This window comes from Rhipicephalus microplus, chromosome 9, assembly GCF_043290135.1.
Source record: "Rhipicephalus microplus isolate Deutch F79 chromosome 9, USDA_Rmic, whole genome shotgun sequence".
Lineage (NCBI taxonomy): Eukaryota > Metazoa > Arthropoda > Arachnida > Ixodida > Ixodidae > Rhipicephalus > Rhipicephalus microplus.
The window spans coordinates 45,703,437-45,718,870 of NC_134708.1; positions in this window are offsets into that span (position 1 = coordinate 45,703,437).

Below are 15,434 nucleotides of genomic sequence, written 5' to 3' on the forward strand. Positions count from 1 at the left end.
AGGAAGTAGACAAAAACAGTTTTGTGTGTTTCTACCATTTATTTTTATTTTATTTTATTTTTTTTTGCAAGAGGGGATATGTGGTATAAGGCGTCGCTACCGACTACAGCGCTGTGCGGTGGCACGCGCTCGGTGGCCGCCACGGGGGAGGAGGAAGAAGATGAAATAAACAAGATGTCTCCGTTTATGCTGTGCTATTCATTATGCACGATGTAACACAGACCAGTGCGATGGCAGTACAGGGTGAGAACAAGTCTCAGGCCAAACGGGCGGGAACGCGGTTGGACGCGCCGTGCTCCGCGCGGCTGCCGCCGCATAAGTCACAGCCGTTTGGACAGGCCGAGGAGCCGAGAGTGCCGCACCGAGAGAAGCCGAATGTCTCGACAGGGCCAACTGGTGACAAAGTTCGTCCATTCGCCCATCCTGGTTTTCTGCAATTGCTCGGATATCGGCACACTCCTGTACAATTTGCTGGAGCAAACCAATGATCTGGGACCTGTGGGTATTAGGTACCTTACATGAGGCATCGAATAAAATATCGTCGATATGTTTCTGATGTGCTATCACTAGGTGAAAAGAAGCTTGCGTCATTTGACCACTTTCGGCAGGCAGCTTTGCATTTTGCGCCACACCCGCTGCAGCAGGCAACTGGATGTCGGGAACGTCGGGGATTGCGGGAACGGAAGTAACTGGCGCATTCTGCAAATCTACATCGAGCAGCGCCCTGTCCCCGTCCGGCGAAAATGTCGAACCATTCGATCGAGGCGAATCCCCCGGACCAGGGTGAATGCCTGCCATTGGAGGTTCTACAGAAACGGCCTGTGGCTCAGACATACCCGAGCGGGTATGAGCCAGCCATGTTGGAACCGGCAGCCGGCGGCCTATAGTACGACTGGTAATTGCGGCCGAATGGCCACTGAGAGAGCCTCGAGTCCGTGTCGAACGAAGTCCCAAGGTGTTCGAAAGCAACCCCTGAATAAATTCAGAGAGCCGGAAGACAGAATAGCTGACCTTTTACAACAAAACAGCGGAGCCTGTGTGCGTCAAGCCTCTTCTCTTTCTTCGTCGTCGTGTGTGGTCCGTCCGTCCGTCCACAAGGCATCCCAGTTATTAGGTAGCAGGATTCAAAAAGGAGGAACGGCATTACAAGAAACAAATATAGTGCATATCGTTCCCAGTACACTGAAGTAGCTGCTTCAATATTTTTGTTAATTATTCATAACTACTTAGTCTAATTACATTTCTTCCCGAAGAAGTTACTTTCCTAATTATCAAAATGTCAATGAGGCAAATGTGCACATGTTAAAATGACATCTGACTTTGCTATTTCCAACAACATATGAATTGCATGCTAAGTTTTTTCTGTGAATAAATATTGTGCGCGAAGTATAAAAAAATAACACTTAACTGCGCTCACACCCGCAAAAGAAAGGAGCGCCCTCAAATAATCTTGCTGGAAGCAACCGCTTTGCCTCTTTTCCATTGCCAGAGACCGCGTTATGCACATTGGCGAGGGTACACTTCGGGTGCCAACATGCATGTGTGCTAATTTTGCAGGGATTTCTTTCACTTGATTGCACGTCGCTATCGCCATTCACAACTCACGGTAAACTGTTCGCAGCTGGATCACAGCTCTGATTATAGCGATTACAGCCTGACTGTGTAAGATCAAGGTGGTGCGTTTCTTCGGACAGGAAGTAGCACATAGCGCAATACGTTTTTTTTATCTCCATTTCCTTTGTTTCTACTGGCTATCTCGAAGTGAGCTCATTTGAGGGCACTTCTTAAAGTAGGTTGGAAGACAATCGGTTCTCACTGACGCAGTGCATCGAAATAGCAGGAAACAAACACAGGCCCCTGTGGCTAGCATTTTTGGATAGCGTGCTTCAATAGGCCTTGTGGGGAATACTGGACACACTAGGTGTGGAAGATGGAGTCACTAATCTTTTAAAGGATATCTATAAAAGTAACAAGGTAGTTATAAAGTAGGGAAAACAGGTATCCAAGCCCACAGAGGTAAAACGGGGGCTTAGGCAGGGGTGCCCTCTGTCTCCCTTGTTATTCATGATGTACCTACAAGGAATAGAGGACAAATTAGAAGGAAGTGGACTGGGCGTCAACCTCTTTTTCGTCAAACAAAGAAAACTCGTCGAACAGGCACTACCAGCATTGATGTACGCAGATGATATAGTGCTAATGGTCGACAACAAGGAACATTTGCAGAAATTGATGGACATCTGCGGTAATAAGGGAGATATGTTAGATTTCAGATTCAGTAAGGAAAAATCAGCAGTCATGATTTTCATAGACAACGAAGGTAGTGAGCTTAGAATACAGGAGGTCACGCTAGAGATAACAGATGAATACAAATACCTGGGCGTATGGATAAGCAATGGGACCGAGTACCTGAGGGAACACGAAATATACGTGACGACTAAAGGTAACAGGAATGCAGTAGTGATGAAAAATAGGGCACTGTGGAGTTACAATAGGTGTGATGTTGTGGGAGGAATATGGAAAGGGGTCATGGTTCCTGGGCTGACGTTCGGCAATGCGGTCTTGTGCATGAGATCAGAACTTCAAGCAAGATTAGAAATTAGGCAACGTGGAGTGGGTAGGCTTGCCTTAGGAGCTCACGGGAATACACCAAATCAGGGAGTACAAGGTGATATGGGATACACATAATTTGAGGGCAGGGAAGCTAGCAGCAAGATAAAATTTGAGAAGCGGTTGAGAGAAATGGGGGAGGAGCATTGGGATAGGAAGGTATTGAGCTACTTGTACATGAAGAATATAGATTCAAAATGGGGGAAGCGAACCAGACAATTGACTGGTAAATAATCAGAAAACAGCAGGGGGCCGAACCAAAAAGAATTATCGGTTAATAAGAAGGCGAAGGAAGCCGAGACCGATATGTGCAGAATCGGCATGATTAAGAAGTCCGCACTAGATATCTATCGAACTTTTAAGCAGGAAATTGCCAAGAAGAGGATGTATTATAATACTCGGGGTAGTTCGAACAGACGGATGGACAGACAGAGAGATGGACGGAAAGACAGAGATAGATAGATAGATAGATAGATAGATAGATAGATAGATAGATAGATAGATAGATAGATATATAGATAGATAGATAGATAGATAGATAGATAGATAGATAGATAGATAGATAGATAGATAGATAGATAGATAGACAGACAGACAGACAGACAGACAGAGAGATAGATAGATAGATAGATAGATAGATAGATAGATAGATAGATAGATAGATAGATCTCAAAGTGGTTGCAATACGCTAAGAAATTAATTTTAAAAACCATTGACAGTATAACCACAGGAGTTATTTTTAAATGTGCTTTTTTTAGAGCAAGTATTATCAGAGAAGACCCAAAGGACTTTACCTCTTAGCCTGCATTCCATTGGGATTCAAGTGAAAACAAAGAGTAATAACATGCCAATGAACAATCTGACACTCGCCGCATATTGTCACGTGCTTTTCGAAAAGAAAGACAACGACAGTTGTGCATGTGCCATGAAGTACAACGAAATAGATGAAAAAGAAGAACTCTCTTGCGCGTTCTATTAAAAGAACCTACCTGCTTCTGGCGTCTCAGTTTCTGCCGCAAGACCTCTGTTTCGACATCGTGACACTGGTAGAGGTGCTGGAGCCTACAACCTGATGCAGGACAGTCTTGCTCGGACCCGTTCACCTAGTCCAGAGACTCAGCCCCTCGTCACGACTCCAGTGCATCGATTCAGTCGGCGCCTACTAGGCCTAAGTCCAGAGTCCGCACCTGTTCCGCCTCTTTCCAGCATGGCAGCTCCTACGACATCCACAGTTATCCCGCCATCGCAGACCACTCTTCCCTCGCAGGTAACTCTTGAACATCCTCGCGTTCCTGAAGTTTTCCGTGGGGAAGAGTACCAGGATGTCGAGGACTGGCTCGAACAGTTCGAACGGGTCGCTTTATCCAACCACTGGAGCGAACAGCACAAACTTGGCCGTGCATATTTCGCACTGGAAGATAGCGCTCGCACGTGGTATGAGAACCGCGAGGCCACATTCCATTCTTGGGAAGACTTTCGTCGAAAGATCCTCGCTACATTTTTGAACTCGGACCGACGGGATCGCGCACAGCGAGTGATTGAGGCACGTGTGCAAAAACCCAATGAAACAGCCGCCATGTACGCAGAGGGTATTATCCGTCTGTTTCGACGAGCTGACCCTGACATGCCCGAGTCGAAGAAGGTGCGTCACCTAATGCAGGGTGTTAAGGAACAAGTGTTCGCGGGCCTCGTACGAAATCCACCTACAACTGTAGATGAATTCATAAGAGAGGCAACAGTCATCGAGCGCGCACTGCAACAACGACGCCGACACTTTGACCGCCTGCAGAACCACACGGCAGTAAGTGCTGCAGCTCAGAACACTGCCGTATGCGAAAGTTCCCCGCGACAAATGATTAGGGAAATACTGCGTGAGGAACTTCGGGTCCTCTGCGTTCCCCCTGCCCAACCGCCAGTCGCATCTGTTGCCGAAATCGTCCGCCAGGAGTTGAGGCAAGCCATTACACCACCCGCGCCAAATCCTGAGCCACATCCAGCGAGCTACGCTGATGTGGTCCGTCGTCCTCCACCGACATTTGTGGCGACGCCCTTCCAGCCATGACCCACTGCCGTACCTTGGTGGCAACGAGATTCTACGAGACGACCACCAGTTCGCCGAACTGACTTGTGGCGCATGGCCGACCGTCGACCTATTTGCGACCGCTGCGGAGAACCTGGTCACATTGCCCGCTATTGCCGTCACGGCGATTCTGGGTTCGGGAACTTTTCTCGTCCCGCTTCTTTCCGCTCCGAAGACCGTCGTGCCCACGATGCCGATCAACTATCGCCTGCTCAAGCAACCCCACCGCGTCGCTGGCGATCTCCATCAACTGCGCGTCACCGTGACTTCCCTCAGAGCTACGCGGACGTCACCAGAGGCCGTTCGCCTAGCCCGCGCCGGGGAAACTAACTGATGCGACCTCGGGGGCAAGGTTGCCAATCGTCGACACACTGAAAAGTTCCCCCAATCATCGCAAGAAGGTATGACGACAACGACGATGAATACGACGACGAATAATAATGCTGATGAAGTTGTACGTGCCGATCTGAGCGTTCTCATTGACGGACATCACGTTACAGCACTGGTCGACACTGGCGCTGACTTCTCAATCATGCGACAAGAGCTCGCCGACCGGCTCAGAAAGGTCAAGACACCGTGGACAGGGCCGCACATAAGGTCAGCTGATGACACCTACGGGTAAATGCATCACTAGCCTTCGAATCGGAGATTCTAGCTTCGTGGCCACTTTCGTCCTGTTGCCAGACTGCTGTAAAGAGTTAATTTTGGGCATGGATTTTCTTCAAGATCATGGCGCTCTTATCAACATCCCTCAACGTATGGTGACGTTTTGCGCTCATCCTTATGCCGACAACAGCAGTGAAGAACCGCGCGGCCGTTTGCGAATAGCCGACGATGTGACACTCCCATCGAGATCCTGCTGCCTTGTGTCGGTGTCCAGTGGGTGTCCTTGCTATAAAGATGTGATAGCGGAGCACATAGTCACTTTTTTGTTCACGCAAGGCATTTCCATCGCGAGGGGCGTCTTGGCGCTTACTGGTGGACAGGCAGAAGTGCTCCTCACAAACTTCAGCAACGAGCGCCGTCAAATCCAGAAGGGTACCGCAATTGCCTACTACGACGATGTAGACCAAGCCGGGGATTGTTTTACCTTGCAACCAGATGACGCGGCTGTCCCCGCCTCGACAACTTTGTCGTTGGACATCTGCTCTACGCTACCGCCCTTTGATAGGAAGCGCCTGCTTGAACTTATACACCAATTCGAAGACTGCTTTTCGCGTACGTCAAAGGTACAGCAAACACCATTGACCAAGCACCGCATCATTACTGAAGACAACACGTGACCGATTCGGCAAAACCCCTACCGTGTGTCTCCGAAAGAGCGCGAGGAGACTCAGAAGCAAGTACACAAGATGCTCGCGGATGACGTCATACAACCTTCGAAAAGTCCTTGGGCGTCCCCCGTGGTTTTGGTCAAGAAAAAAGACGGCAGCTTGCGCTTCTGTATTGATTATCGCAAGTTGAACCAAGTCACGAAGAAAGACGTCTATCCACTGCCCCGCATAGACGATTCACTCAATCGGCTGCGTCATGCGCGCTATTTCTCTTCAATGGACCTCCGAAGCGGCTACTGGCAGATAGAAGTCGACGAGAGAGATCGTGAAAAAACGGCCTTCGTGACGCCCGATGGTCTATACGAATTTAAGATGCTTCCTTTTGGGTTGTGCTCGGCGCCAGCCACTTTTCAGCGTCTCATGGACACCGTACTACCAGGCCTGAAGTGGCAAACATGCTTGGTCTATCTGGATGATGTTATTGTATTCTCAGCAACATTCGAGGAACATCTCAGCCGTTTATTCACCGTCCTCCAAGCCATACGTTCGGCCGGCCTTACTTTAAAACCGGAAAAATGTCATTTTGGTTTTAACGAACTCAGCTTCCTAGGCCACGTCGTCAGTCACGAGGGTGTTCGACCTGACCCGGCCAAAATAGACGCCGTAGCGCAATTTCCTGCACCATGTGACAAAAAGGCCGTGAGATGCTTTTTAGGGTTGTGTGCCTAATACCGGCGATTTATTGAGGACTTTTCGTCTATTGCGTCGCCATTGACACGACTCACACGTGAGGACGTCCCCTTCTTTTGGGGTGAACAACAGCAAATGGCGTTCAATGAACTACGACAACGCCTGCAAACACCTCCAGTACTCGCGCACTTCGACCAGGAAGCCCCTACAGCACTTCACACTGACGCCAGCAATGTAGGTCTGGGTGCCGTTCTGGTGCAGTGGCAAGACGGCTGTGAAAGAAAATAGCCTACGCCAGCAGAACTCTCTCTCGCACGGAGGAGAACTACTCGACTACCGAGAAGGAGTGTCTCGCCGTGGTGTGGGCGGTCATCAAATTTCGTCCATATTTGTACGGCCGCTCCTTCAAGGTTGTTAGCGACTATCACTCTTTGTGCTGGCTCACCAACCTTAAAGATCCATCTGGCCGTTTGGCGCGCTGGAGCCTAAGACTTCAAGAGTTCAACATGACCGTCGTCTATAAATCTGGGAAGCGGCACACCGACGCTGACTGTCTCTCACGGTCGCCAGTGGAGACTGTCGCTCGTGATGACGAAAACATCGACGCGGCATTCTTGGGAGTCGTCAACACGGCCACTATTGCACAGGAGCAGCGCAGTGACCCCGAGCTGTTACCACTCATTGAATACTTAGAAGGACAACGTAAGGACGTGCCGCGGTTATTTGCTAGAGGACTGCCATCTTTTTGCTTGCGAAACGATGTTCTCTATAAGAAAAACTTCTCACCAACCGGCAACCCGCACTTGCTCGTCGTGCCTGCCTCTCTTCGAAAAGAAATTATGGAAGCGTTCCACGATGAAGCAACTTCTGGTCATCTAGGCTACACCCGAACATTGTGCCGACTGCGATGCAAGTACTACTGGCCAAAGTTACCCGCTGATGTTAACCATCACGTGCGAACTTGCACCGACTGCCAAAGACGCAAAGCGCCTCCTAGCAAGTCAGCCGGTCTTTTACATCCAGTCCTAGCACCAGCGAAGCCGTTCACTCTGATTGGAATGGATTTCCTTGGCCCCTTTCCAACTTCCACAACAGGTAACAGATGGATAATCGTGGCCACCGATTACCTCTCCCGTTATTCGGAGACTAAAGCTATGCAGCGCGGCACAGCAGCAGAGGCCGCTCAGTTCTTCATCGAAAACATCGTCCTTCGGCATGGCGCTCCGACAGCAGTGATCACAGACAGAGGACCTGCCTTTACCGCAGAACTTTTGGAGTCGGTTCTCAGACTCAGCGGTACAGCTCACCGGAGAACAACTGCTTACCATCCGCAGACAAACAGACTGACAGAGCGCCTCAATAGGACCCTCACAGACATGATCAGCATGTACGTTGACACTGAACATCAAAACTGGGATCAGATATTGCCGTACCTGAACTTTGCCTATAATACCGCTCGACAAGAAACCACTGGAATGACGCCGTTCAGTCTGATCTATGGTCGCGAAGTCACGACAACGTTGGACGCCATGTTGCCGCATGAGTGTGACGACATCCATGTGGACGCCGAAGAGTTCACTCAGCGCGCCGAGGAAGCCAGACAGCTCGCGCGTGTGCGCATCTGTCATCAACAGCATTAAGATGCACAACGGTACGACCCCCGACACAAGTTTATTAGCTACACACCAGGCAACAAGGTCTGGGTCTGGATTCCGATACGTCGACGTGGACTGTCGGAAAAACTGCTAAGACGATACTTTGGCCCATACAGCGTCACGCGACGCTCGAACGACGTGAACTATGAAGTTGTTCCCGACACTGACTGTAGTTCTAAGCGTCGAAATCATTTACCCGAAGTCGTACACACCGTGCGTATGAAACCGTATTTATCCAGTTGACGCGACCACTTCATACGCCTGGTAGAGCGCCTAGGTTGCGCATCGGGACGATGCCTCTTTCGGAGGGAGGCAAATGTCACGTGCTTTTCGAAAAGAAAGACAATGAGAGTTGTGCATGTGCCATGAAGTACAACGAAATGGATGAAAAAGAAGAACTCTCTTGCGCATTCTATTAAAAGAACCTACCTGCTTCTGGCGTCTCAGTTTCTGCCGCAAGACCTCTGTTTCGACGTCGTGACAATATGATACTCATAACGTTGTTCGAAAGAGAGTCCGACGTTAAAATGGGAGAAAAACTGTGAATGAAATTCGAAGGGGTATTTTCAATTTTTCAGATAAATATTGATATTTGAAATTATGACTAAACGGCAGTTTCGTTTCCGACGCCGTTCACCCTAATCCGGAAAGATAGTTCGATGGAGTCACTCTCAGAATGCTTTTCTCACACGACAGCCTTCGGATTCAGCCTTCTGTCTGCCCTCTTAATCCAACTTTTTCATTCAGGAAACAGTGCTGGATCCGTTAATGCGGGGAACAAGACATATTTTCCTCGTCCGACCGATAAATTCTTTGACACAGCGGCACCATACACGTCCTTTCTTTGCATCGCCACTTAGCTTTTAACATCTCAGGGTGTTGCAGTGTACATATGGCGCCGTCGAACTTCACAGTAAATCAGATGGCAGCTGTCACACACTGATTTTAAACGTGGCGAGGAACCAGCAGCAACATGACGAGAAGAATTAAGCGCGTTTGTGCATGGATAAATGGATAGATATGGCTGTACCCTTTATATCGGGCGGTGGCTAGCGCCACAAAGCTGTAATACTTAATGAACCAAAAATTAGATTTATTTTTTCCTTTAAAAAGTGAGGTTGAGGATTCGTACTTTGCAGTGAAGCGTTTAATTTTCACTCGTGCCTTGACTTTAGCTACCAATGAGATAACCTCCTTCTAGTTATTTCCACCCGCTTAAAGTCTGTTTTGCCCTCCCTGTCCCTAAACCCCGGTGATTTGAAAAACTCTGCGCCATCATCCTGAACTATAGGGTGAAGCCCTTTACAGAACGTTATCAAGTGTTCGGCACTTTCCTCTTCCTCTCCACACGCACTGCATACCCTGTCTACCCCTTCGTGTTTGGCCCGATATGTCTTGGTTCGCAATACTCCCGTCCTGGCCTCAAACAGTAGAGAACTACTCCGAGTATTATCATAGATCCTTTCCTTTGCAATTTCATGTTTAAAAGTTCAATAGATCTCTAGTGCGGACTTCTTAATCGTGCCAATTCTCCACATGTCAGTCTCAGTTTCCTTCACTGTCTTCTTGACCGATAGTTCTTTTTGGTTCGGCCCCCTGCTGTTTTCTGATTATTTACCAGTCAATTGTCTGGTTCGCTTCCCCCATTTTGTATCGACATTTTTCATGTACAAGTAGCTGAAATCCTTCCTTGCCCAACGCTCCTCCTTCATTTCTCTCAATCGCTTCTCAAATTTTATCTTCCTGCTAGCTTCCCTGCCCTCAAATGATGTCCATCCCATATCACCTTGTACTCCCTGATTTGGTGTATTCCCGTGAGCTCCTAAAGCAAGCCTACCTATTCCACGTTGCTTGATTTCTAATCTTGCTTGAACTTCTGATCTCATGCACAAGACCGCATTGCCGAACGTCAGCCCAGGAACCATGACCCCTTTTCATATTCCTCCCACAACATCATGCCTATTGTAACTCCACAGTGCCCTATTTTTCATCACTGCTGCATTCCTGTTACCTTTAGTCGTCACGTACACTTCGTTTTCCCTCAGGTACTCGGTCCCATTGCTTATCCATACGCCCAGATATTTGTATTTATCTGTTATGTCTAGCGTGATCTCCTGTATTCTAAGCTCACTACCTTCGTTGTCTTTGAAAATCATGACTGCTGATTTTTTCTTACTGAATCTGAAATCTAACATATCTCCCTCATTACCGCAGATGTCCATCAATCTCTGCAAATCTTCCTTGTTGTTGGCCATTAGTACTATATCATCTGCGTACAATAATGCTGGTAGTGCCTCATCAATAAGTTTTCCTTGTTTGACTAAAGAGAGGTTGAAGCCCAGCCCACTTCCCTCTAATTTTGCCTCTAATCCTTGTAGGTACATCATGAATAATAATGGTGACAGGGGGCACCCCTGCCTAAGCCCCCGTTTTACTTTTGCAGGCTTGGATACCTGTTTTTCCCACTTTATAACTACCTTGTTACCTTTATAGATACCCTTTAAAAGATTAGTGACTACATGTTTCACGACTAGTCTGTCCAATATTTCCCACAGTTCCTCTTGAACCACGCTATCGTACGCTCCCTTGATATCCAAGAATGCTAGCCACAGGGGCCTGTGTTCCTTTTCTGCTATTTCGATGCACTGCGTCAGCGAGAACAGATTGTCTTCCAACCTCCTGTGTTTCCGAAACCCATTCTGCAGTTCCCCCAGCACCCCCTCATCTTCTATCCATGCCTGCAGTCTTTCCTTTATAATCTGCATCGCCAGCCTGTAGACCACTGATGTCACTGTTATAGGACGGCAGTTGTTTATGTCAGCTTTGTGCCCCTTTCTTTTATAGGTCATGCTCATCCTGCTAAGTTTCCATCCATCGGGAACTTCACCATCGATTATTATTTTGCTCACTGCCTCTCTCAAAGCCTGCTTAGACTTCAGACCTAATGTCTTTATCAGACTAATTGGAATGCCATCTGGGCCTGTTGATGTACTACTAGGTGATGCACCCACTCGTCCGGCAGCGCCACTTGCGGCCACTGCGCGCAGTCATCCCGTGCGGGGCCACCCTCTCTCGTACGGAATGCGCGCGCTCCGCACACTAGCCAGTATATTCTAGGCACTATAGCTGAGATGAACTAACCTAGATGATGATGATACGTGACAACGATGAGGATGCATGAGCAACACTAGATAATGATGATAATGTACAGATGAAGAGGATTGGTATACTAATTACCCCCAATATATATAAATAAATATATATATATATTGCCACGCGCTGTGTTGGTAGCAGAAGACGAAAGCGAAGAAGTCAATGGCAGCTGTGGCTGAGTAAACAGTCCTCTACTGTTCCTGCCTGTCGTTTCCTCTCGCGACAGACTGGTGGAGGTGCTGGGTACTGTACTGCAACGTCTTATGCCTGCTGGTCCTGAACCAGAAACAACCACCGCCAGTGCACCAGGGTCTGCTGATATCTATCGAAGCAGCCGCCGCCTTCAAGGACTACCACCACAGTACGGCCCCTTGGCAAGTTCCGTGAGGACAATGTTTGCCACATCCGCAACCCAAACCGAGCATGATCCACTCGCTAGCGTACCCTGTGTCATCAACACGCCTCGCACACCCAACCCATTCCATGGTGATGCCGGTGAGGATGTCGAAGACTGGCTTGACCATTTCGACCGGGTCGCTGCCATCAACGACTGGGACAATCACCGTAAGTTGAAGAACGTGTATGTCTCCCTCTTAGACGCGGCAAGAGTGTGGTATGAGAACCACGAAACTTCATTCACAAGTTGGCAGGAATTACATCGGCAGCTTCGTGAGGCGTTCAGTAACCCCGAACGGAAAGAGAGAGCGGAGCAGGCACTTTCTTCGCGGTTTCAAATGCCGAACGAGAGCGTCGCCATGTTCGTCGAAGAAATGTCGACGGGCTGACCCCCACATGCCAGAAGACAAGAAAGTGCGCCTGCTAATGCGAGGCGTAAAGGAGCAACTTTTCGCGGGCCTTGTGCGCAACCCTCCTACGACAGTGTCCGAGTTCATACGTGAGGCCACAATTATGGAGCGCATGCTTCGGCAGCGGGTGTCGCAGTATGAGCGTCAGATGGCCATGTCCGCTGCGTGCTCGCTTGTACCAGGAGGTGATAACAGGGAGGTGCTCACAGAACTCATACGGCAAGTTGTACGCGAAGAACTTCGGAAATTTCATGCAGCGTCTCCTCCCAGTAGTGCTGCTCTTACGGACGTCGTTCGTAACGAAATCAGGCAGTTCGTTCACTCCTCACCACTATCGCAAGTCGAAGCTCCCATGCTTTCCTACGCGGATTCCCTACGCGTCTCTACGCCGTCGACGGCACATTTTTCCTTCAAGACAATTGCACATTACTTTCTTGCCTCTTTATTTTTCATCTCGTCCTTTTTTCTTTTCAATGGACACAGACATTTCTTACTACTTTTCGTTGTTTTTCGGAGTCATGGCATTCATTCGATGCTTCTTTTTTTTCTTTCATTGGGGAGAGGGTAATGCCACGCGCTGTGTTGGTAGCAGAAGACGAAAGCGAAGAAGTCAATGGCAGCTGTGGCTGAGTAAACAGTCCTCTACTTCGAGTTCCTTCCTGTCGTTTCCTCTCGCGACAATATATATATATATATATATATATATATATATATATATATATATATTGTGCCATATTCCATACCTATATATATATATATATATATATATATATATATATATATATATATATATATATATATATATATATATATATATATATATATATATATATATATATATATATATATATATATATATATATTCCATTGGTTCTAATAACTTCCCCTGTACATTCCTTGGCATTACTGTCTGTTAGATCTCATTTATATTGTGTTAAAACACGGAAAAACGAGCCCTTAGGTATACACTTCTTTCCCTTATTTCATTGAACGAGGGTCTCGTACTGGCAGACTTGGTGTGTTTAGGTTGTATAAGAGGGACAATTAATCAGCTGCCCGCTCATAATAAGTTCACGTGCTACGTGACGCCAAACATGCGAATAAGAGTGTTTTCACACTCGTCACTCGGCTTATAGATGGCGCTGACTGTCACTTCTACTTCTCAATTCACATATAACCCCCCCCCCCCCCCCAAAAAAAAAAAAGTGGATGGAGGAAAGGCCGCTGTGATAGCTCAGTGGTTAGAGCATCGAACGCGTTATTCGAAGGTCGTAGGTTCAATTCCTGCTCACGGCTGGTTATTTTTTCATCCACCTTTCTTTCTTCTTTCTTCTCATTTACATTCCATTGGTTCTAATAACTTCCCCTGTACATTCCTTGGCATTACTGTCTGTTAGATCTCATTAATATTGTGTTAAAACACGGAAAAACGAGCCCTTAAGTATACACTTCTTTCCCTTATTATATATATATATATATATATATATATATATATATATATATATATATATATAATATATATATATATATATACAATATATATATATATATATATATATATATATATATATATATATATATATATATATTGTCGCTAGGTGAAAATAACAGAGCACAGGACGACGGTGCGACCAGAAAAACGAGGTCTGTATTAACAGAACAAAAGAGCAGCCACTTCGACTTCTTTCTCAGAGGAATCGTGGGTGCTGTCCACGCTCATCACTTCGTCGTCCTTTGTCTTCTTGCCCGGCCTTTAGCCGTGACATTAGCCTCCCATTCAAGAAAGCATCGTCCCGATGCTTTATAATCAAAGCGGTTTGTACTCGTTGGAAACGCATGAGTTCATTCGGCGAAATAAGGCTTCATGCGTACCACGTGCACAACTTCTGGAGCATACCTTCGACGCCTTGAAGAGTGCGCAGTATCAGGAACAACCTCATAATTAATGTCACTGAGACGTCGCAGAACTTTATAGGGACCGAGGTACCGTCTTAACAGTTTTTCTGAGAGGCCACGGCGCTGAACAGGTGTCCATATTCAAACTTTCTCTCCTGGCTCGTAGGAGACTGGTCGATGACGAAGGTTGTACCGTCTTGAATCGTAGTCCTGCTGGCGACTAATACGTAGGCGTGCAAGTTGTCGGGCTTATTCGGCCAGCTGAGTGATATAATCAGCATCCGTTTCAGCGTCTTCGCACTCGTGCGGCAGCATAGCATCCAGCATAGTGGTGACTTCACGACCATGAAGAAGGCGGAATGGCGTTGTTCTTGTTGCTTCTTGGTAAGCCGTGTTATAGGCGAACGTGACATACGGCAAGATCTCATCCCAGTTTTTATGCTCCACATCGACGTACATGGAGAGCATATCCACTAGTGTCTTGTTGAGACGTTCCGTAAGACCATTCGCTTGCGGATGATACGCCGTTGTTCGCCGGTGGGATGTGCCACTAAGTCTTAAAACTGTCTGTAATAGTTCGGCTACGAATGCAGTTCCCCTGTCAGTTATTACCACTGATGGAGCACCATGCCTCAGCACCACATTCTGTACGAAAAATCGGGCTGCTTCACTTGCCGTGCCCCTCTCCAAAGCCTTGGTTTCGGCGTAACGAGTGAGGTAGTCGGTGGCTACTATAATCCATCTGCGACCTGCTGATGAGGTTGGAAATGGGCCCAAAAGATCCATTCCGACTTGAGCGAATGGAGTAACAGGCACGTCAATAGGATGGAGGAGGCCTGCTGGTTTGACGGGTGGAACTTTTCTGCGCTGGCAATCAAGGCACGTCCGAACATAGTGTTGAACGGTTGCCGTCAGTCGTGGCCAGTAGTATTTCTGCCTCACTCTGCACAACGTACGCGTGTAACCCAGGTGGCCGGATGTTGGTTCATCGTGGCATGCCTGTAATACTTCGCTCCTTAGAGATGTTAGGACGACGAGTAAGTAGTCGTTTCCGTGTGGCGTGAAGTTCATCTTATACAGGACGTCGTTGCGCAAGCAAAATGACGAAAGCCCTCTCGCAAACAGTCTAGGTACAGCTGAAGTGCGACCCTCTAAAAAACGTATTATGGGTTCTAGTTCGGGGTCGTCTCGTTGCAGCTGTGCGACAGTTGCCGTGTTTACAACTCCGACAAAGGCTGTATCGTCATCTTCTGCCGTCGCAGGTTCGTATGGC